Below are 24,951 nucleotides of genomic sequence, written 5' to 3' on the forward strand. Positions count from 1 at the left end.
ATCTCTGCTATGTCTGCCTTGTTTACAGGAGCCCAGAACTGTACACAGTACTCCATGTGTGGTCTGACTAGCGATTTGTAAAGTGGTAGGACTATGTTCTTATCACGGGCATCTATGCCCCTTCTGATGCAACCCAATCTTATTGGTCTTGGCAGCAGCTGCCTGACACTGGTTTTTGCAGCTTAGTTTGCTGTTTATTAAAATTCCTAGATCCTTTTCCATGTCAGTGTTACCGAGTGTTTTACCATTTAGTATGTATGGGTGACTTGCATTATTCTACCCTCCTGTTTTAGTGATTTATATGCTTTTTGTCATTTATTGCTTTCTTTACAGTTCTATTTATCCACATTGGTTTCTTTTTGTTCCTTAACCTTTTATTCCTATACGGTATGTACCTCTCACAATGAGATTTTAGGATGCTTTTAAAGATATCTCATTTTGTGGCTGTATTTTTATTTTTTGAGGACTTTGTCCCAGTTAGTTAGGCCTATGGCCTCTCTTAGTTGGCAAAATTTTGCTTTTTTAAGTTTGGTATTTTTGTTCCTCCCTGTAGAAACGCTCTTTTGAATGATAATTGGAAGGTTATTACTTCATGGTCACTATTTCCCAGGTGTCCCCCAACATGCACGTCTGTTATTCTGTCAGGCCTATTGGTTAATACTAAGTCCAGTATGGCCGTCAGGTCCTGAACCAGTTAGGAGAGGTAACTGTCTTTGGTTATTGCCAAGAACCTGCTCCCTTTATGAGATATACAAGTTTCAGTTTCCCAGTCTATATCTGGGTAGTTGAAGTCCCCCATAATAGTCCTCCTCACACATCATTAATTCCATCGTATAATAATAGTGATAAAAAAATATATCTTTATTCAAAATATAAAAGCATTAAAAAAAATCCACACAGTGCATGAAAGAGGGGACAATTTGAGAGAAAGACTGGCTGGAATTTATATTTACTCTGTGCATAAATAATAGTAAATAACCCTTGTTTGGGGCACAAGATACATATCATTGTTGTGACATATATATATAGGCATACAAAAATGTATTTGGTAGCCTTCCCATATAAGAAGATCCCATATATCAAAGGAGGGTAAATTCATATTACTAAAAGTGTAAGTGCATATCCAATATATATAAGTATACAAAACTATATTGAGTGAACACCTCCCAGATAAGCGGCCCATACATCAACAGAGAATCATTTCATATTACATAATGCATAAAATGCAAGTGCATATCTGATATACAAGGTACCAGGGTACATACCGTTGTGTCACAGACCAGCACAGACCATCCCAGTGTCCCACACCATACCAACGCGTTTCGCCAATAGGCTTCGTCAGGGGAAGCCTATTGGCGAAATGTGTTGGGCAGGTGTGGGACACTGGGATGGTCTGTGCTGGTCTGTGACACAATGGTATGTGCCCTGGTACTTTGTATATCGGATATGCACTTGCATTTTATGTATTATGTAATATGAAATCATTCTCTGTTGAAGTATGGGCCCCTTACCTGGGAGGTGTTCACTCAATATACTTTCATATACTTACATACACTGCTCAAAAAAATAAAGGGAACACAAAAATAACACATCCTAGATCAGAATTAATTAAATATTCTTCTGAAATACTTTGTTCTTTACATATTGAATGTGCTGACAACAAAATCACACAAAAATTAAAAATGGAAATCAAATTTTTCAACCCATGGAGGTCTGGATTTGGAGTCACACTCAAAATGAAAGTGGAAAAACACACTACAGACTGATCCAACTTTGATGTAATGTCCTTAAAACAAGTCAAAATGAGGCTCAGTAGTGTGTGTGGCCTCCACGTGCCTGTATGACCTCCCTACAACGCCTGATGAGGTGGCGGGAGGTCTCCTGAGGGATCTCCTCCCAGACCTGGACTAAAGCATCTGCCAACTCCTGGACAGTCTGTGGTGCAACGTGACGTTGGTGGATAGAGCGAGACATGATGTCCCAGATGTGCTCAATTGGATTCAGGTCTGGGGAACGGGCGGGCGAGTCCATTACATCAATGCCTTCGTCTTGCAGGAACTGCTGACACACTCCAGCCACATGAGGTCTAGCATTGTCTTGCATTAGGAGGAACCCAGGGCCAACCGCACCATCATATGGTCTCACAAGGGGTCTGAGGATCTCATCTCAGTACCTAATGGCAGTCAGGCTACCTCTGGCGAGCACATGGAGGGCTGTGCGGCCCTCCAAAGAAATGCCACCCCACACCATTACTGACCCAATGCCAAACCGGTCATGCTGGAGGATGTTGCAGGCAGCAGAACGTTCTCCACGGCGTCTCCAGACTCTTTCACGTCTGTCACATGTGCTCAGTGTGAACCTGCTTTCATCTGTGAAGAGCACAGGGCGCCAGTGGCAAATTTGCCAATCTTGGTGTTCTCTGGCAAATGCCAAACGTCCTGCACGGTGTTGGGCTGTAAGCACAACCCCCACCTGTGGACGTCGGGCCCTCATATCACCCTCATGGAGTCTGTTTCTGACTGTTTGAGCAGACACATGAACATTTGTGGCCTGCTGGAGGTCATTTTGCAGGGCTCTGGCAGTGCTCCTCCTGTTCCTCCTTGCACAAAGGCGGAGGTAGCAGTCCTGCTGCTGGGTTGTTGCCCTCCTACGGCCTCCTCCACGTCTCCTGATGTACTGGCCTGTCTCCTGGTAGCGCCTCCATGCTCTGGACACTACGCTGACAGACACAGCAAACCTTCTTGCCACAGCTCGCATTGATGTGCCATCCTGGATAAGCTGCACTACCTGAGCCACTTGTGTGGGTTGTAGACTCCGTCTTATGCTACCACTAGAGTGAAAGCACCGCCAGCATTCAAAAGTGACCAAAACATCAGCCAGGAAGCATAGGAACTGAGAAGTGATCTGTGGTCACCACCTGTAGAACCAGTCCTTTATTGGGGGTGTCTTGCTAATTGCCTATAATTTCCCCCTGTTGTCTATCCCATTTGCACAACAGCATGTGAAATTGATTGTCACTCAGTGTTGCTTCCTAAGTGGACAGTTTGATTTCACAGAAGTGTGATTGACTTGGAGTTACATTGTGTTGTTTAAGTGTTCCCTTTATTTTTTTGAGCAGTGTATATTGGATATGCACTTGCACTTTTAGTAATATGAATTTACCTTTCTTTGATATATGGGGTTTTCTTATATGGGAAGTTTACCAAATACATTTTTGTATACCTATATACAGTATATATGTCACACCAATGATATACAGGTGAAACTCGAAAAATTAGAATATCGTGCAAAAGTCCATTTATTTCAGTAATGCAAATTAAAAGGAATTGCATTAATGCATCTTAAAATTAGAATTTTGTGAAAAGGTTCAATATTCTAGGCTCAAAGTGTCACACTCTAGTCAGCTAATCAATCCATACCCCCTGAGCTAAGGGTACCTCAAAATTGAGACTTTGGGGTTTCATAAGCTATAAACCATAATCATCCAAATTATAACAAATAAAGGCTTGAAATATCTTGCTTTGCATGTACTGAGTCTATCTCATATATAAGTTTCACCTTTTAAGTTGCATTACTGAAATAAATGAACTTTACACAGTATTCTAATTTTTCGAGTTTTACCTGTATATTTTGTGCCACAAACAAGGGTTATTTACTATCATTGATGCACAGAGATAATATAAATTCCAGCCAGTCTTTTTCTCCAGTTGTCCCCTCTTTAATGTACTGTGTGGATTTTTTTTTATACTTTTATATTTTTCTATATGACAACAGTAAAGATATATTTTTTATCAATATTGACTATTATTATACGATTCGGGCATACACATTTTTTGATAGGTGGTATAATGTATAACATTTGACAAATTTATGGCAAAGTATGCCAATGCAGACTGAAGCAAATTTTCCCCTCATGATAAATTCCCCCCTATTAAATTAAAATAAAATATTCTATATAGATTGTATTACTTGTCAGATTTCTGAGATAACATTGAATTAGAACCACTGAATCCATCGAGAAGTGGAACATTCTTTTTTTTTTTGTTAAACTCTTGTGAAAAGCAAAATCATTCTCAGTAAACAAAACATGGTTTCACTCTGTTTTAATGACCTGGATCCACTCGCCAGCATTACAATTAACAACTACATTAATTGTAATCAATGTTGTATGTCATTTTGAAGTAAGATTAATTAGATCATTAGACATTTAACTTGACAGCACTTGTTACAAAGAAAATTAATATGGTAACATCAGGACTGCAAGTGTCGTTTGTTTAGCTAGGGAAGAATGTTTATTAGATGAATAATAAAAATATTTTTGTTCACTTTTGTGACATGTGACTGTTAACAATGGGCCCTTTATATTAGGAAATCACATGATTCATTCACATAGTTCAACTAATTTGTTAAACCAAATCAATTGCATTAAGTACAAGAATAGTAATAGTATCCAACAACAAAGCATGTACTATTCTCGTAAAGTGTCAGTTTTTTCGTAAAGAAGAATATAGATTTGTTAGTCATTATAGCAAAGATCTACATGGGTTCCAAAAATCAAATACTCTGATGGAGCAGTAGAGATATAATAGACTATTGCTAGTCAGGTATGTGCTTACGGGGTAGATTAATATATTTATGCATTTATCTGTAAATATCATATGGTGCATTTCTGGAATATAGAGGTGAGATTCAAGCGATGTGGGCTGTGAATGAAATAGGGAATAAGAGGTTACAAAAACACTTTCCTCTGTTAGAATATGTGCACAATGATGTAGCTCTCATGCATTTCATATGAGAACAGCTTATATTATTTGGACATTCACCATTGCCATAACTGGCATAAAACAAAGGATTTGTCTATTTCACAAGCTATACTGTTTTTTACCTACAGTATTTTTCTGTAGCTGCATGTCTTTTGACCCAGGTAGCTTGTCTGCTCTATGAATTCAACTCTGCTGTACAGACTACAATCCAACTCTGCTATGCCTCTATGTTGCTCTGCCTAAACCACTCAGCTATACTCCCACTACACCTGCAACAAAATTGGTACACTCTTCTCTTCCCTGATTCTGAGTTCTGTTAAAATGCTTTTTCCAGCTATAAATACTTAAGACCTAGGGGTCTATGTAAATTTCACAAGTATATTCTTGGATGGACCCATCTATCCTTTGCTCTTGTAGATTTTGGCACAGCCCACCTTGTTTTAAGTTTGTTTCTGGGTTCAAGTCTATTCCCCATGCTCTACATCTGGACTCTGCTACTCCACAGTTAGAAACTTGGCTCTGTATGAGTCATCCCTATTTGTTTCTAGACTGTCTGGTTACTTAGAGAGGAAAATGAGTTTCCAGCAACAAGTAAAAAAAAAAAAAATCCAAGTTTATAGTATATCCAATAAAAACAAGTGGCGCATTACAGCAAAAAAAAACGACTTACTTGTTTCCTATCCTCTCAGGGATTCTTAATCATAATCATGTCTCAATAGAAATCAGTAACTTACATAGGTGAAACAATAGAAGAGGTTGGATTAACCTATACCCTGATAGAAACATATCAAAAGTGAAAATTCTAACCAGCTACAGATAGCAACCAACAATAAATAAATATGCATATGTGCACATAAATACATAATAAATTAATATATACATTACATTGGATTTGAAATGATTATTTATTAAAGTGACATTCATTCCATGGCGCTGTACATATCATAAGTAAAGACGAGTAAATTTCTCAAAAATTCGATTCAGTCGGTTCTCCGAATTTTCTGAAAAGATTCGATTTGATCCAAATTTTACTTCACACTTTACTAATTTGGTCAATTACGGGGCCAAAACTGACCAAATAACTCAAGTGTAAACTCAGCCTTACAGGTCAATGTTAGCGCCAGGTATAAAGAACCATGCAGAGGCCTACTATAGATCCTACTATAGCATGAAAGAGCACACCCCTTTTACACCGTTGTCAGCTGATTCCACATAGATATCTACAGAAACTGTTCTATTAAATGCTTTTACAAGTAGGGCCCCCTGACAGAATGGAGAGGGTGTCAGCAGTAAGCTTGTGTTGACGTCACAGATTATTTTTCCCTTCTTCTGACCCATCAGAAAAATAACACCCAAGAAAAAGCATCTGCCTTCACTCGGTCAGCATTTGGTCAGTAATCCATGAGTATTGCTAAAGCCAAAACAAAAACAGGAGTGGATCCAAAACAGAGATGACACGTGAATTGAATATTTGAATGTCTTGAGTGTTTTGTACTCACTCCTGCTTTTGGCTACCAAATCATAAACCAATTCTGATGCAAAATAGGGACCATGTCATACAGGCCTTACAGCTGCTACATAGACAAGATCCATTGTGCGTGTCATTTTTCTTTCCTTCTGACAGATCAGAATAAGGTTCAAATAAATGATGATGTCAACCAGGCCAGAAAGGCAAAATAGTGGCCCATTCATGGAATGGGGAGGGTGGGAACAGCATGAACAGTCCACAGAGTCGCCCAGTGACAGAGTGGTGAGGTAGCAGCAGCATGAGGAGACCAGAGAGTGGCCCAGTGACATAGTGTTGAAGTGGAACCAGCATGAGGAGACCACAGAGTGGCCCAGTGACATAGTGGTGAGGTGGCAGCAGCATGTGGAGACCACAGAGTGGTGAGGTGGCAGCAGCATGAGGAGACCACAGAGTGGTGAGGTGGCAGCAGCATGAGGAGACCACAGAGTGGTGAGGTGGCAGCAACATGAGGAGACCACAGAGTGACCCAGTGACATAGTAGTGAGGTGGCAGCTGCATGAGGAGACAACAGAGTGGCCGAGTGAATTAGTTGTGAGGTGGCATCAGCATGAAGAGACCACAGAGTGGTGAGGTGGCAGCAGCATGAGTAGACCACAGAGTGGTGAGGTGGCAGCAGCATGAGGAGACCACAGAGTGGTGAGGAGGCAGCAACATGAGGAGACCACAGAGTGGTGAGGTGGCAGCAGCACGAGGAGACCACAGAGTGGTGAGGTGGCAGCAGCATAAGGAGACCGCAGAGTGGCCCAGTGACATAGTGGTGAGGTGGCAGCTGCATGAGGAGACCACAGAGTGGCCAAGTGACATAATGTTGAGGTGGCACCAGCATGAGGAAACCATAAGGTGACCCAGTGACATAGTGTTGAGGTGGCAGCAGCATGAGGAGACCACAGAGTGGCCCAGTGACATAATGTTGAGGTGGCACCAGCATGAGGAGACCATAAGGTGACCCAGTGACATAGTGTTGAGGTGGCAGCAGCATGAGAAGACCACAGAGTGGCCCAGTGACATAGTGTTGAGGTGGCAGCAGCATGAGGAGACCACAGAGTGGCCCAGTGACATAGTGGTGAGGTGACAGCAGCATGTGGAGACCACAGAGTGGTGAGGTGGCAGCAGCATGAAGAGACCACAGAGTGGCCCAGTGACATAGTGTTGAAGTGGAACCAGCATGAGGAGACCACAGGGTGGCCTAGTGACATAGTGTTGAGGTGGCAGCAGCATGAGGAGACCACAGAGTGGCCCAGTGACATAGAGTTGAGGTGGCAGAAGCATGAGGAGACCACAGAGTGGTGAGGTGGCAGCAGCATGAGGAGACCACAGAGTGGCCCAGTGACATAGTGGTGAGGTAGCAGCTGCATGAGGAGACCACAGAGTGGCAGAGTGAATTAGTGGGGAGGTGGCAGCAGCATGAGGAGACCACAGAGTGGCCAAGTGACATAGTGATGAGGTGGCAGCAGCATGAGGAGACCACAGAGTGGCCCAGTGACATAGTGTTGAAGTGGCACCAGCATGAGGAGACCACAGGGTAGCCCAGTGACATAGTGTTGAGGTGGCAGCAGCATGAGAAGACCACAGAGTGGCCCAGTGACATAGTGTTGAGGTGGAACCAACATGAGGAGACCTCAAGGTGGCCCAGTGACATAGTGTTGAGGTGGCAGCAGCATGAGAAGACCACAGAGTGGTCCAGTGGCATAGTGTTGAGGTGGCAGCAACATGAGGAGACCACAGAGTGGTGAGGTGGCAGCAGCATGAAGAGACCACAGAGTGGCCCAGTGACATAGTGTTGAAGTGGAACCAGCATGAGGAGACCACAGGGTGGCCTAGTGACATAGTGTTGAGGTGGCAGCAGCATGAGGAGACCACAGAGTGGCCCAGTGACATAGAGTTGAGGTGGCAGAAGCATGAGGAGACCACAGAGTGGTGAGGTGGCAGCAGCATGAGGAGATCACAGAGTGGCCCAGTGACATAGTGGTGAGGTAGCAGCTGCATGAGGAGACCACAGAGTGGCAGAGTGAATTAGTGGTGAGGTGGCAGCAGCATGAGGAGACCACAGAGTGGCCAAGTGACATAGTGATGAGGTGGCAGCAGCATGAGGAGACCACAGAGTGGCCCAGTGACATAGTGTTGAAGTGGCACCGGCATGAGGAGACCACAGGGTAGCCCAGTGACATAGTGTTGAGGTGGCAGCAGCATGAGAAGACCACAGAGTGGCCCAGTGACATAGTGTTGAGGTGGAACCAACATGAGGAGACCTCAAGGTGGCCCAGTGACATAGTGTTGAGGTGGCAGCAGCATGAGAAGACCACAGAGTGGTCCAGTGGCATAGTGTTGAGGTGGCAGCAACATGAGGAGACCACAGAGTGGCCCAGTGACATATTGGTAAGGTGGCAGCAGCATGTGTAGACCACAGAGTGGTGAAGTGGCAGCAGCATGAGGAGACCACAGAGTGGTGAGGTGGCAGCAACATGAGGAGATCACAGAGTGGCCCAGTGACATAGTGGTGAGGTAGCAGCTGCATGAGGAGACCACAGAGTGGCCAAGTGAATTAGTGGTGAGGTGGCAGCAGCATGAGGAGACCACAGAGTGGCCCAATAACATAGTGTTGAGGTGGAAGCAGCATGAGGAGACCACAGAGTGGTCCAGTGACATAGTGATGAGGTGGAAGCAGCATAAGGAGACCACAGAGTGGCCCAGTGACATAATGTTGATGTGGCACCAGCATGAGGAGACCATAAGGTGGCCCAGTGACATAGTGTTTAGGTGGCAGCAGCATGAGGAGACCACAGAGTGGGCCAGTGACATAGTGGTGAGGTGACAGCAGCATGTGGAGACCACAGAGTGGTGAGGTGGCAGCAGCATGAAGAGACCACAGAGTGGCCCAGTGACATAGTGTTGAAGTGGAACCAGCATGAGGAGACCACAGGGTGGCCCAGTGACATAGTGTTGAGGTGGCAGCAGCAGGAGGAGACCACAGAGTGGCCCAGTGACATAGTGTTGAGGTGGCAGCAGCAGGAGGAGACCACAGAGTGGCCCAGTGACAGTGTTGAGGTGGCACCAGCATGAGGAGACCACAAGGTGGCCCAGTGACATAGTGTTGAGGTGGCAGCAGCATGAGAAGACCACAGAGTGGCCCAGTAACATAGTGTTGAGGTGGAAGCAGCATGAGGAGACCACAGAGTGGCCCAGTGACATAGTGATGAGGTGGTAGCAGCATAAGGAGACCACAGAGTGTCCTAGTGACATAGTGTGGAGGTGGGGGGAAATACCAGTACCAGCTGAAGATGGTGGGTGGCTGTTGGAGCACCTGGCAGCAGGTGTGGCATCAGGCGGGTGGCATCAGAATAGTAGCTGAAGCAGGTAGACAGAAGAAACATGTCTCTTTTGTCAAATTGTAGGTGTGGCACCATGGATGATCTAGTTTGATGCATCAGGCACTGGTGTTTGAAAATCTTGGCTGATCCACGCCTCATTCATCTTCACAAAGGTCAGTTTCTCCACATTTTGGGTGAACAAGCGAGTTCTCCTTGGGGTAACTGTAGGACGCCCGCCGCACTAAACACCCGCTCTGATGCCACAATGCTGGCCGGGCAGGAAAGCTTGTCCAGGGCAAACTCGGCCAGTTGAGGCTACAAATTGAGTTTTGCTGTCCAGTAGTCAAGGGGATCTTCGATGTGGGGTGTCAAGGTGCACTCTAAGTATGCCACAACCTGCTGGTTCAAGTTCTGCACTATGTCTACCTGCTGCTGCTGGTGAGTAGTTTCTTCAGTAGGCCAGTGAAGGAAACTGCTCATCAGCGACTCTAGACTTAAGTTGCTGCTGATGGGGCTGGTACTGCTCCTGCCACCCAACCTTCTCCCCAGCAGCCATGGCAGTGGAATGTGAGCTCAGAGGCCCCCCCCCCCCCTAGTCAGACCTGCATGAGGACTTGGTGATGGCGCAAATAGGCAGCGGCCAACTGACTACATAGGATGTCTTGATAGTAGTTCAGTTTGTCCTCCATCTCAGCGGGTGTAAAAAAAAAAAAAAGCCCCCATTTTGGACCGGTAGTGAGGGTCTAACATGGTGAAGAGCCAGTAGTCATTCCTCTGCCGAATGGTGACAATTCGACTGTCACTACTCAAGCAACTGAGCATGCATTTTGCCATTTGTGCAAGTGACTAGGAGGGACTCCCTGCCTCCATCTCCACTGCACACTGAAACGGTGTGCCTGGGTCATCTGCCTCGTCTTCCTCATTGCCCTGTAGCTCCTCTGGCTGCTCCTGCTTCTCCTCTCCTGTGTAGAAAAAACTGTCATTTCTCTACGCATTGCTTGTGCTCCAATGTCCTCCTCCTTCTCCAGTTCAGCCCCCACAGGGCTCATGTGGCCATGAGATGTAGTCACCACATTTCCTGTCCCCTGGCTAGCCAGATTTAGCAGCATCTGTTCCAGGACATGAATCAGTGGAATGAAGTTGTTTATCCCATAGTCCTGGCGACTGACAAATAAAGTTGCCTCCTCAAAGGGCCCGAGCAAACGGCAGGTGTCACGCATGAGCTGCCACTGGCTAACATCGAAGTTACACAGGGGAGTACCTCTGTCCGCCTGTATCATCAAGAAATTGTTTATGGCCTTTCTCTGTTCATATAATCGGTCCAACATATGGAGTGAAGAATTCTAACGGGTGAATACATCGCATATCAGCCTATGTTGGGGGATGCCGCTCTGCCGCTGCAGCTCAAGGAGGGTGTGCTTTGCGTTGTACAAGTGGCTGAAGTGCATGCAAAGTTTCCTGGCCATTTTCAGGATGTCTTGCAGATAGGGTAAAGACTTCAGGAACCGCTTTACAACCACATTGAACACGTGCGACATACAGGGCTCAGCCCTCCTTGATGTAAATGTCTGTAGTACAATGTAACTTCACCGCTGAAGAGCAATGACATATTTTTTCATTTTTTTCCTATTAATACACCCCCCCAAAAAAATAACTAAATAAGTAAAACAATGTAAAATCAATGCAGGACGGCTAACAGGACGTATGTATCTATTAATACACCCAGTATATGGCTGTATTACACAGCACTTGCACTCTAATCACAAGCAAGGTTTGTTGGAATTAGTGATGTATCATATAGTGAAAACAACCTAAAAGCAGCAATATAACTGTAATTTGGATCCCCAATTAGTGCAGCAAAATGTAATAGGTTTGCTCCTATTACCCATGCTTCACACTCTCCTATTGCACCCTGTTCTCCTTTTATAGTGTAGATAATGCCTCCCTATCCTTTCCCTACACCTTGAAATTAATAACCTTTCCCTAAACTTGTAAATCGTTTTTTTTCAGCACAATAAAGTCTTTTCTACCACTATCCCTAGCGCCTGCTGACATGTCTCCCTGCACTAAGCACACTGGAAAATGGCAGAAGCCAAAATGGCTGAGGCTATTTATAGGGTTGTGACATCACAGGGCTGGCTGCTGATTGGCTGCATGCATGGCATTGTGGGTGATCCCTCGTTCCCAGAGTTCTTTGCTCCATGTCCTAACATGTGCAACAGCCATTTTAGGAAAAAATGTGATTCGTTATCACGATTCGTGATGAAATTCGGATTCCCTCATTTTCAAGCCCACCTACACAAATCTTACATCAAAACGTTCAGCTATCCCTGCTGTCACAAAAAATGTCCACGGCTAAGCCATAGTCCTGATAGTTTTCACAATATGACCATTTGTTTGCAACTCACGCCGCCCATTAACATTCATTGAAACTCCACTCTAGCCACCTCAAATTTGAAGGGCAATTTCTAAACTGCGACTGTGCCTTCATTGTTAATATGTCAGAGACATACTATGAATCAAAATGTAGGTCTGGGTCTTATGATTCTCACAATATAAAGCTCTTTGCTGTAAGATTTATAATTTTTCAACTACAACCGTTTGAAGATGGCAACCACCAGTGAAGTGACCTCTCTTTACTGCTAGGACTGGGGTGTGCTTTCTATTGCTATGTCTGTACAGAAGTCTGAGGGGCTCTTGTCTGTATAGGAACAGAGGTGGGCGGGGATGTCATGTGATTACTCCTCTGAAGATGCTTGCTGCAATGCATGCTGGGATATTTACTTTCACTTTACAGCTGTAAATGTATGTTTTAGGCCTCATGCACACGACAGTATTTTTTCACGGTCCGCAAAACGGGGTTCCGTTGGTCCGTGATCGGTGACCGTTTTTTCGTCCGTGTGTCTTCCTTGATTTTTGGAGTATCCACGGACATGAAAAAAAAGTCATTTTGGTGTCCGCCTGGCCATGCGGAGCCAAACCTATGCGTCCTGACTTACAATGCAAGTCAATGGGGACGGATCCGTTTGACATTGACACAATATGGTGCAATTGCAAATGGAACCGTCCCCCATTGACTTTCAATGTAAAGTCAGGAGTTAATATACCATAGGATCTGAGTTTTCAACAATCCGATGGTATATTTTAACTTGAAGCGTCCCCATCACCATGGGAACGCATCTATGTTAGAATATACCATCGGATTTGAGTTAGATCGTGAAACTCATATCCGACAGTATATTCTAACACAGAGGCGTTCCCATAGTGATGGGGATGCTTCAAGTTAGAATATACTATGAACTGTGTACATGACTGCCCCCTGCTGCCTGGCAGCACCCGATCTCTTACAGGGGTCTGTGATCAGCACAATTAACCCCTCATGTCCCACACCTGAAGGGGTTAATTGTGCGTATCATAGCCCCCTGTAAGAGATCCCTCCCTCCCAAGTTTGAATATCATTGCTGGCCAGTGTGCGGCCCCCCCCCGGTTCCCCCTCCCTCCCTCTATTGTATTATCATTGGTGGCCAGTGTGCGGCCTGCCCTCGACCCCCCCCCCCCCGATCATTCGCTGGGGCTCCGATCGGTAACCATGGCAACCAGGACGCTACTGCAGTCCTGGTTGCCATGGTTACTTAGCAATGTTAGAAGCATCATACTTACCTGCTGCGCTGTCTGTGACCGGCCGGGAGCTCCTCCTACTGGTGACAGGTCTGTGCGGCGCATTGCTTAATGATCTGTCACTTACCAGTAGGAGGAGCTCCCGGACGGTCACAGACAGCGCAGCAAGTAAGTATGATGCTTCTAATATTGCTAAGTAACCATGGCAACCAGGACTGCAGTAGCGTCCTGGTTGCCATGGTTACCGATCGGAGCCCCAGCGATTAAACTGGGACTCCGATCGGAACTCTCCGCTGCCACCAATGATCGGGGGGTAGAGGGGAGACTGCACACTGGCCACCAATGATATTAAAACAATAGAGGGGGGCCGGGGGGGCGCACACTGGCCACCAATGATAATACAATAGAGGGAGGGAGGGGGGCCGCACACTGGCTACCAATGATAATACAATAAAGGGAGGGAAGGGGGGCCGGGGGGGCCGCACACTGGCTACCAATGATAATACAATAAAGGGAGGGAGGGGGGCCGGGTGGGGCCGCACTGGCCACCAATGATATTAATACAATAGAGGGAGGGGGGGCCGGGGGGGGTCGCACTGGCCACCAATGAAATTAAAACTGGGGAGGGAGGGGGGTCTGCCCCCTGCTGCCTGGCAGCACCTGATCTCTTACAGGGGGCTATGATACGCACAATTAACCCCTTCAGGTGCAGCACCTGAGGGGTTAATTGTGCGGATGACAGCCCCCTGTAAAAGATCGGGTGCTGCCAGGCAGCAGGGGGCAGTCATGTACACAGTTTATAGTATATTCTAACTAGAAGCGTCCCCATCACTATGGGAACGCCTCTGTGTTAGAATAGTGAGGGTCCCCATAGGGATAGTGAGGTCCCTCGCGTTGTCCTCATTCTCTTATTCTGCCTTCCCCCTCAAGTACTATTGAGACTATCAGGTCTTATATATGTTTGTATGTATTCTTGTTTGTTTGAAGTGGGTGGATCATTGATTATTTAATATTTAACATTAAACGTTTTATTCATGCTTACTGTGATCCAGAATGGTGTCCTGTAGGGTGGTAATTGTTGATTCAAATTCAGTTTTTTAAAGGGGTTGTCCCACATAAAATATTCTACAGTTTTCAAACTAGATCTGAATACTTTATTATTGCATGTAATTAAACATTTTATATAGCCTCTGAGTTATTCTATAAAATGCATCCGTATAGTGCCACCCCTTTGTTCTTTTTCTTATTTCTTTGTCCGGCTCACTGAGATGGCTGCACATGCTCAGTTTCATCCTTCATCTGCCTCCTAAGCTGTGATAGGGAGAGCTGAGACACGCCCCCTGAGCTGCAGCAGAAAAGACACACCCCCTGAGCTGCAGTAGAGCAATGAATTGGGAGATCTCTGGATCCAGGTGAGGTACAGGGCTGGTTCTAGCTTTTTTAGAAAGAGATAGTACTATATGATGTCTGATTTTGCATTTTTTACATTAATCATGGGATATCCCCTTTAATGATAAGTTCCATTAACTTTAAAGGGAACCTGTCATGTGGATATTTGATTAAAAGCTAACTAATTATATGCAATCATTAACTACTAAAAAGTACCTTAGATGTATTCACTTACTGGTGTGACAGATGGTTACCTCATAATATACACACAAAGATGCCACATGCCACATGCCAATGAGCTGATTTGAGTCCAGCGTGATGTCAGTGAGTCCAGCGTTTATTTAATTCAGAGATATAGCCACTCCCCTGCCCACCTGCTGCTGATTCATATGGAAAATAACTGTCAATCAGCAGCAGGTGGGCGGGGAGAGTCAGGAGCTCATAAATATCCATGACTCATCATTATCAGCTGGAGCTTTTCAATACAAGATGTTGGCAGATTGACTGGGTCAATTAAAGAAAGTGACCCAGCATTTTGCTAAGAGAATCAGTCATTTATGTTGCCCTTGGTTAGGACACCATAAAACTGGTGACAGGTTCCCTTTAAAGAACAGTTTCTTAATATAACATTGCATGTCCATGTAAACTGATCATTGCACACAGTGGTTAGGGTTTTCTTTAAGACCACATGGGATCAGATTTTTTTTCCCCTGTACTAGTGCAGTGTGGTTACATTCTACCAAACACATAGCCCTTGCTAGGCTACTTTAACATTTGCGGCAGAGTGATCCGGCAAGCAGTTCCGGCAAAACGTATGCCAACTGATGGAATTTGTAAGACTGATCAGGATCCTGATCAGTCTTAAAAATGCCTGATCAGTCAGAAAAATGCATTGAAATGATCCGTCTTTCCGTTGTCATCTAGCAAAATGGATCCGGCATTAATTTTTTTCACCTTTTTTTCAGTAAGGACGGATCCGGCATTCCAGTATTTTGAATGCCGGATCCGGCACTAATACATTCCTATGGAAAAAAAATGCTGGATCCGGCATTCAGGCAAGTCTTCAGTTTTTTTGGCCGGAGATAAAACCGTAGCATGCTGCCTGATCAGTCAAAAAGACTGAACTGAAGACATCCTGATGCATCCTGAATGGAATGCTCTCCATTCAGAATGCATGGGGATATAACTGATCAGTTATTTTCCGGCATTGAGCCCTTTTGACGGAACTCAGTGCCGGTAAAGAAAAACGCAAGTGTGAAAGTACCCTTACTTCACTTTTTCCAGGTCTTTCATTAGCCATGTATGGTTTATGAAAGAAATATCCGAATTACCCTCAGTAAACAGTGCCTGGTTACTTCACTGACTTCCATAGTCCATGTTTCAGTTTTGCTGCTGCATTTGCTGAAGGATCCACATTCCCAATGTTGTAACATTGCTTTTGCTAAACATTAATCCATTGACTGCATATTTTATCTTTAATAAAGTAACGTAAAACCAAAACACACCATGCACCTTGATGGCATATTAGTATGATAATCCATCAAGTCTAATCTGTGGTCTCTTGGCCAGTTTTGACTATTACTGGTGGAAGACAGTCTCTGAAAAAGGTAAGAAGAGCTTATAGGAACCAAGGTAGCATGTTGAATTCCTAGCTCCACTGCCAGTTAATTCCAGCAATATGCAGGGGTCTCAGTGGTCAGAGCCCCACCATTTAGAGATTGATAGCATATCCTTGTGATATGCCACTGTTTGAAGTGAGACAATACCATTAAAAAGTATCATCTCTTGGTATCACCCTGTATATGTGATAGCTCTATTTGGTAAAGCATTCATTTAGAAAAATAAATGTAACTGGCCAGAATTTGCATCTTTTGTGTAAATGAAGAATAAAGCTAGCCATACACAGTGGCATACCGACCATGGAGGCAGACCACTCAACTGCTATGGGGCCCATGGCGAGGGTGGGGTGAGGGACTTAACTCTTGAATATTGATGACAGTATAGGTCATCAATATCAGATAGGTGGGGGTCTGACTGCTGACACCCCCATCAATCAGCTGTTTGAAAAGGTCACAGCACTCAGACAGCATATGCACTCTCCTGACAGTATACTATGCACAGAATTGTACATTGCACAGTGGCTGTGCTGAGTATTAAAGCTCAATCCCATTCACTTGAATGGGACTGAGATGCTCAAAGGCCATGTGATCATTGATTGTGACGTCACAGGCCAAGGAAGAGACTGCAGTGTTCATGTGAGCCCCTTTGAACGACTATTTGGTGAGAGTGCCGAGAGTCAGACCTTCCATTGATCAGATATTGATGACCGACCCCAAGGATGGGTCATCAATATTTGAATTCCAGAAAAAAACTCTTCAACCCCTTCAAGGCCAAGCCAGTTTTCACCATAAGGACCCGACCACATTTTGCAAATCTGACGTTTCAGTTTATGTGGTAATAACTCTGGAATGCTATTACTTATCCAAGCGATTCTGAAATTGTTTTCTTGTGACATATTGTATTTCATGTATTGGTGAATTTGAGTCAAATTTGAGTATAAAGAAATCCCAAATTTATGGAAAATTTGGAAAAATGCACTATTTACTAAATTTCAATTTATCTGCTTTTAAGACGGATAGTTATACCTCATAAAATAGTTACTACTTAACCTTCCCAATATGTCTACTTTATGCTGGCTTCATTTTGTAAATGTCATTTGAATTTTTAGGATATTAGAAGGCTTTAAATTTTAGAAGCAGTTTTGAAAATTTTCAAGAAAATTTCCAAACCCACTTTTTTGGAGTACTAATTCAGCTAAAGAGTTATTTCGTGGGGCTTAAATAGTAGAAATCACCCATAAATTACTCCATTTTAGAACCAACTCCCCTTAAATTATTTAAAACTAATTTTACAAATTTTGTTAACCCTTAAGGTGTTCCATAAGAATTAAATAAAAATGGAGGTGGAATAAAAAAAAATTTTTTTGCAGATTTTGCAGATTTTCCATTTTTAATCATTTTTCCTGTAATACAAAAAAGGGTTAACAGCCAAACAAAACTCAATATTTATTACTCTGATTCTGCAGTTTACAGAAACACCCCATATGTGGTTGTAAACTAATGTATGGGCACATGGCAGGCGCAGAATGGAAAGACCGCCATATAGATTTCACTGGGATAATTTTAAGTTGCCATTATTGCTACTATTTTGGGGTACATATGATTTTTGATCTCTTGATATTATGTTTTTTTATGGACGTGACGGCAACAAATATGTGTATATTTTTTTTTCAGTTTTATATAATAAAGCATTAAAAAAAAAAATATGATTACACTAGCCGGTAATCGGATTTTCCAGACCCCACAAAAGCACCAGAGAGAGAGAGAGAGGATCCGCCCCAGGGACAGGAAACCTGCAAAATAAAAAGGTGGAGCCTCTCTCCTGGTTTATACAGAGCATGAGGGACTCCAACCTAGGTTAGTTTACCAATTATGTAATTATATATATATATATATATATATATATATATATATATATATTATTCATTTTTTGCTACACCTTATGCAACTTAACCAAGAACGGTGAACACCAGGGAGAGAATAAGGAAGGGTGCTGTCATGGATTCTGGAAAATCCAATTAACAGGGAGTGTAATCATCATTTTTCACTTACCCCACAACAGCACCATAGAGAGAGATTACAGATAGAGTTGAGCGGACACCTGGATGTTCGGGTTCGATGGGTTCGGCCGAACTTCACAAAAAAGTTCAAGTTCGGGACCCAAACTTGACCCTGAACCCGAACCCCATTGATGTCAATGGGGACCTGAACTTTTGAGCACTAAAATGGCTCTAAAAATGTCATGGAAAGGGCTAGAGGGCTGCAAATGGCATCAAAATGTGGTTAAGAACATTGCAAGTGCGCTGCAAACAAATGTGGATAAGGAAATTACTTTAAATAACATAAAATACGTAAAAATAAAAAATTATAATTTTGATCTAGGAGGACCAGGTCCATATGGAGTAGGAGGTTGAGGAGGCGGTGGATGTGGCGGTGTAGGTGGAAGCGGCGGTGGAGGAGGAGGTAGCCTACACTGGTTTTTGGTTTTACGTGAGCTTGTCCACATTAGCTGTGGACAGGCGGATGCACTTGTCTGTGATGACGCCCCCTGCCGGCTAAACACATGTTCAGATAATACACTGGCTGCACCTCCAAGGCGTAAAGGGCAAGCTAAGGCCATATGCCCAATTTGGAGACCCAGAAGTTGAAGGGGGCAGACCCGTCATTCAGTACGTGTAGGCGTGTGCACACATACTGCTCCACCATGTTGTTGAAATGCTGCCTCCTGCTAAGACGTTCCATATCAGCTGGTGGTGCTAGTTGTTGTGGCGTGCTGACAAAGCTTTTCCACATTTCGGCCATGCTAACCCTGCCTTCTGAGGTGCTGGCGGTGCCCCAGTTGCGTTGGCGACCTCTTCCTCTGCCTTCGCCTTGTGCTTCCACTGTGCCCCCGCTGTCAGGTGCGAATGCCACCAGCAGAGCGTCTACCAGCGTGCGCTTGAACTCGCGCATCTTATGATCACGCTCCAGTGAGGGAATTAAGGACGGTACGTTGTCCTTGTAACAGGGATCCAGCATGTGTGCCAGGCTGCCCAAAGTCAACGAAAAGCTGTCCTCTGTAGCAGGTGTATCGTCTGTGTCCTCTGTATCCCCCCAGCCACGCACCAGTGATGGCCATGAGCTTGTCTGCGTTCCACCCTGCTGTGAACATGGTTCCTGCTCCTCCATCTCCTCCTCCTCATCCTCCACCTCGTCATCCTCCAGAACTGTGCCCTGGCTGGACAATTGTGTACCTGGCGTTTGTGGGTGCAGGAACCCACCCTCGGAGCCTCTTGTGAATGACTGGCCGGAAACCCTACGAAATGATCCCTCTTCGTCCTCCTCCTCCTGTGCCACATCCTCTTCCATTATCGCCAGCAGCGTTTTTTCAAGGAGTCATAGAAGTGGGAAAGTTACGCTGAGAACAGCATTATCGGCACTGGCCATATTGGTGGAGTACTCGAAACAGCGCAGCAAGGAACACAGGTCTCGCATGGAGGCCCAGTCTTGGTGGTGAAGTGATGCTGTTCCGCCGAGCGACTCACCCGTGCGTGCGGCAGCTGAAACTCCACTATCGCCTGCTGCTGCTCGCACAGTCTGGCCAGCATGTGCAAGGTGGAGTTCCACCTTGTGGGCACGTCGCATATGAGGCGGTGAGCGGGAAGGCCGAAGTTACGCTGCAGCGCTGACAGGCGAGCAGCAGCAGGGTGAGAATGCTGAAAGCATGCACAGATGGCCGGCACTTTATGCAGCAGCTCTGACATATCGGGGTAATTTTTAAGGAATCTCTGCACCACCAAATTCAACACATGCGCCAGGGAAGGGATGTGCGTCAAACCGGCTAGTCCCAGAACTGCTACGATATTTCACCCATTATCGCACACCACCAGGCCGGGCTTGAGGCTTACTGGCACCAACCACTAATCGGTCTGTTGTTCAAGGCCCGTCCACAGCTCCTGCGCGGTGTGGGGTTTGTCCCCCAAACAGATACGTTTTAAAACTGCCTGCTGTCGTTTACCCCTGGCTGTGCTGAAGGTGTTATGCTGACTGGATGAGGAGCCGGTAGAGGATGAGGAAGCGGAGTAGGAGGAGGAAGCAACGGGAGGCAAACTGAAGCGCCCTGCAATCCTCGGTGGTGGAAGGACATGCGCCAAACTGCTATCCGCCTCAGGCCCAGCCGCCACTGCATTTACCCAGTGTGCTGTTATGGAGATATAACGTCCCTGACCGTGCTTACTGGTCCACGTATCCGTCATGAGGTGCACCTTGCCACAGATGGCGTTGCGCAGTGCACACCTGATTTTGTCTCCTACTTGGTTGTGCAGGGAAGGGATGGCTCGCCTGGAAAAGTAGCGGTGGCTGAGCCCGACGTACTGTTGGACAGCCACCGCCATAAGGCCTTTAAAACTCTCCGTCTCCACCAAACAGAATGACAGCATTTCAAAGGCCAGTAATTTAGAAATGCTGGCATTCAGGGCTAGGGATCGCAGGTGGGTAGGGGGGTCCAGTGTTTGGGAGATGGAGAGCTTAATGCTTCCGTGGGACATTGTGGAAATGCTTGGTGATTCAGGTGGTGGTGTTGCTGGCAGATCATCTGTTTGCGGGGTGGCAGGTGGTACTATCACTCCAGAGGTGGATGAAGAGGCCGAGACTGCAGAAGAAGAGGAAGCAGGAAGAGCCAGAGACCTTTCTTGGTTTTTGAGGTGTCTACTCCACTGCAGCTCGTGCTTAGCAACAGAAAATTGCATTAGGCTTATCAGTAAAAGCAAAAAAAGGAAGAGACCACTGTGGTACTCAGCAGAAGTGGCCAAAATCATTAAAAACAAAAATATAGCATTTAGTAATTATAAAAAAAAAAAAAAGAGGATGACAGGCAAATTTATAAGATTAGGCAGAGAGAGGCCAAACAAGTTATAAGAGCTTCTAAAGCGCAGACAGAAAATAAATTTGCTCAGTCAGTGAAAAAAGGCGATAAGACATTCTTCAGATACATAAATGAAAAAAGGAAGCTAAAACAAGGAATTACCAAATTAAAAATAAAAGAAGGAAGGTATATGGAAGAAGATAAAGAACTAGCTGACTGCCTCAATGAATACTTCTGTTCAATTTTTACAAAGTAAAATGAAGGAAAAGGACCTCAGTTAGGAAGGAAGACTAATGAATCTTTTGGAAGAGATTCTAAGTCAGCTGTATAAAATCAATACAAATAAGTCACAGGGGCCTGATGGGATACACCCAAAGCTATTAAAAGAGCTCAGTGGGGAACTAGCAAAACCATTAACAGATTTATTTAACCAATCAATGGTAACAGGAGTCGTCCCAGAAGATTGGAAGTTAGCAAATGTTGTGCCCATTCACAAGAAAGGTAGTAGGGAGGAATCGGGCAACTATAGGCCAGTAAGCCTGACATCAATAGTGGGGAAATAAATGAAAACCATACTCAAGGAGAGGATTGTGGAACATCTAAAATCCCATGGATTACAAGATGAAAAACAGCATGGGTTTACTTCAGGGAGATCATGTCAAAATAATCTTATTGATTTTTTTAATTGGGTGACTAAAATAATAGATGGCGGAGGTGCAGTAGACATCACTTATCTAGAATTTAGTAAGGCTTTTGATACTGTCCCACATAGAAGGCTTATCAATAAATTGCAGTCTTTGGGCTTGGACTCCCATATTGTTGAATGGATTAGGCAGTGGCTGAGGGACAGACAACAGAGGGTTGTAGTCAATGGAGTATATTCAGACCATGGTCTTGTTACAAGTGGGGTACCTCAGGGATCTGTTCTGGGACCTATATTGTTTAATATCTTTATCAGCGAAATTGCAGAAGGCCTCGATGGTAAGGTGTGTCTTTTTGTTGATGACACAAAGATTTGTAACAGGGTTGATGTTCCTGGAGGGATACACCAAAGGATTTAGGAAAACTAGAGGAATGGTCAAAAATCTGGCAACTCAAATTTAATGTTAATAAGTGCAAGATAATGCACCTGGGGCATAAAAACCCAAAAGCAGAATATAAAATCAGTGATACAGTCCTAACCTCAGTATCTGAGGAAAGGGATTTAGGGGTCACTATTTAAGAAGACTTAAAGGTAGGCAGACAATGTCATAGAGCAGCAGGAAATGCTAGCAGAATGCTTGGGTGTAAAGGGAGAGGCATTACCAGTAGAAAGAGGGAGGTGCGCATGCCGCTCTACAGAGCACTAGTGAGACCTTATTTGGAGTATTGTGCGCAGTACTGGAGACCATATCTCCAGAAAGATATTGATACTTTGGAGAGAGTTCAGAGAAGAGCTACTAAACTAGTACATGGATTGCAGGATAAAACTTACCAGGAAAGATTGAACGACCTTAACAAGTATAGCTTGGAAGAAAGACGAGACAGAGGGGATATGATAGAAACTTTTAAATACATAAAGGGAATCAACAAGGTAAAAGAGGAGAGAATATTTAAAAGAAGAAAAACTGCTACAAGAGGACATAGTTTTAAATTAGAGGGGCAAAGGTTTAAAAGTAATATCAGGAAGTAGTACTTTACTGAGAGAGAAGTGGATGCATGGAATAGCCTTCCTGCAGAAGTGGTAGCTGCAAATACACTGAAGGAGTTTAAGCATGCATGGGATAGGCATAAGGCCATCCTTCGTATAAGATAGGGAAAAGGGCTATTAATAGTATTCAGTATATTGGGCAGACTAGATGAGCCAAATAGTTCTTATCTGCCGAAGCATTCTATGTTTCTATAAATTCCTGGTCATGCAAGTTGTGCTCAGGTTGAGAACGTTTATGACTCGCTTCAGGCTCTGATTGCACAGCGTGCAAACCACTCGTGTCTTGTCGTCAGCACATTGTCTGAAGAGCTGCCACGCCAGGGAACTCCTTGGAGCTGGCTTTGGTGTGCTCGGTCCCTTGTTGCGGTGGGCAGTAGCATGCATACTGTCTAGAGGACGGCCACTCCGCTTTTGCTACCTCTTCTGCTGTGCTGGTGGCTCTGTGCGACCACCGCCTCTTCCTCCGAACTACATAGGTCACTCGTATGACCTTGATTCCATGTGGGGTCGAGGACCACATCATCCTCCACAAAATCTTCCACCCAGTATTCACCCTTACCCTCCTTGTCGGTCTGCACTCTTTCGAAAGCCCCAGCAGTTGGCACCTGTGTTTCGTCATCACCTGAGACGTGCTGCGATGGTCCTCCCATGTACTCATCTTGAAACATAAGTGGTTGGGCATCAGTGCACTCAATCTCTTCCACTTCTGGGGCAGGGATAGGTGGATGTCCCTGGGAAACCCTGCTAACAGAGTCATCAAAAAGCAGAAGAGACTGCTGCATGACATGGGGCTCAGACTGCTTGGCTGATTTGCAAGGGGGCGAGGTGAAAGACTGATGGACATGGGCTGCATGTGTCAACTCTGATCTTTCAGCAGGAGACTGGGTGGGAGACAATGTGAAGGAACTGGAGGCACTGTCAGCAACCCAATCTACTCTCGCCTGTACTTGTTCAGGCCTCACCATTCATAGAGCCGCATTAGGCCCGACCAAATACCGCTGCAGGTTCTGTCGCCTACTCGCACCTGAGAAAGGGGTTTCACTTGTGCGTGTAGCTGGCACAGATCGACCACGTCCTCTCCCTGCAACAGGAGCTCCACCAGCAGCACCACGACCTGGGCCACGTCCCTTATTTGACGCTCTCCTCATATTTCTCAAATTTAGGATCTTGCCCTAAATGGGTGTTTAATTAATAGTAGAATAAAACGACAGTATGTACAGGGTGTATCTCACACGCCCTGAACCAAACTAGGCCTCAATTATAATTTTTTGCCCAAAATGGCTGTATTTCAAATACCTGAATAGAACCCCTGTAAATAAAGGGTGTATATCACACGCCCTTATCCAGACTAGGCCGTAATTGAAGATTTATGCCCAAAATGGCTGTATTTCAAATACCTGACTAGAACCCCTGTATATAAAGGGTGTATCTCACACGCCCTGACCCACACTAGGCCGCAATTAAAGATTTATGCCCAAAATGGCTGTATTTCAAATAACTGAATTTAACCCCTGTATATAAAGGGTGTATCCCACAATGACATCTGCAGCAAAGGCTGCCAAATAATTTTCTTTTGCCCAAACGGGTGTTTGTTTAATAACTGAATATGACAGCAGTATATAACCCTGGAATTTCAAACGTCTTGATACTGCAAGGGCGCAACAATTGTGTATTTTTGCCCAAAAAAGGGTGTTTTATTAATAGAAGAATATAACCCCTGTATAAAAAGGGTGCATCTCACATGCCCTGACCCACACTAGGCCGCAATTAAAGATTTGTGCCCAAAATGGCTGTATTTCAAATAACTGAATATAACCCCTGTATATAAAGGGTGTATCTCACAATGACATCTGCAGCAAAGGCTGCCAAATATTTATTTTTCCCCCAAACGAGTGTTTGTTTAATAACTGAATATGACAGCAGTATATAACCCTGGAATTTCAAACGTCTTGATACTGCAAGGGCGCAACAATTGTGTATTTTGCCCAAAACAGCGTGTTTTATTAATTGAAGAATATAACCCCTGTATATAAAGGGTGTATCTGACATGCCCTGACCCACACTAGGCCGCAATTAAAGATTTGTGGCAAAAATGGCTGTATTTCAAATAACTGAATATAACCCCTGTATTTAAGGGGTGTATCTCACATGCCCTGACCCACACTAGGCCGCAATTAAAGATTTGTGGCAAAA

This window comes from Bufo bufo, chromosome 1 (assembly GCF_905171765.1).
Source record: "Bufo bufo chromosome 1, aBufBuf1.1, whole genome shotgun sequence".
In the NCBI taxonomy this organism is placed as follows: Eukaryota; Metazoa; Chordata; class Amphibia; order Anura; family Bufonidae; genus Bufo; species Bufo bufo.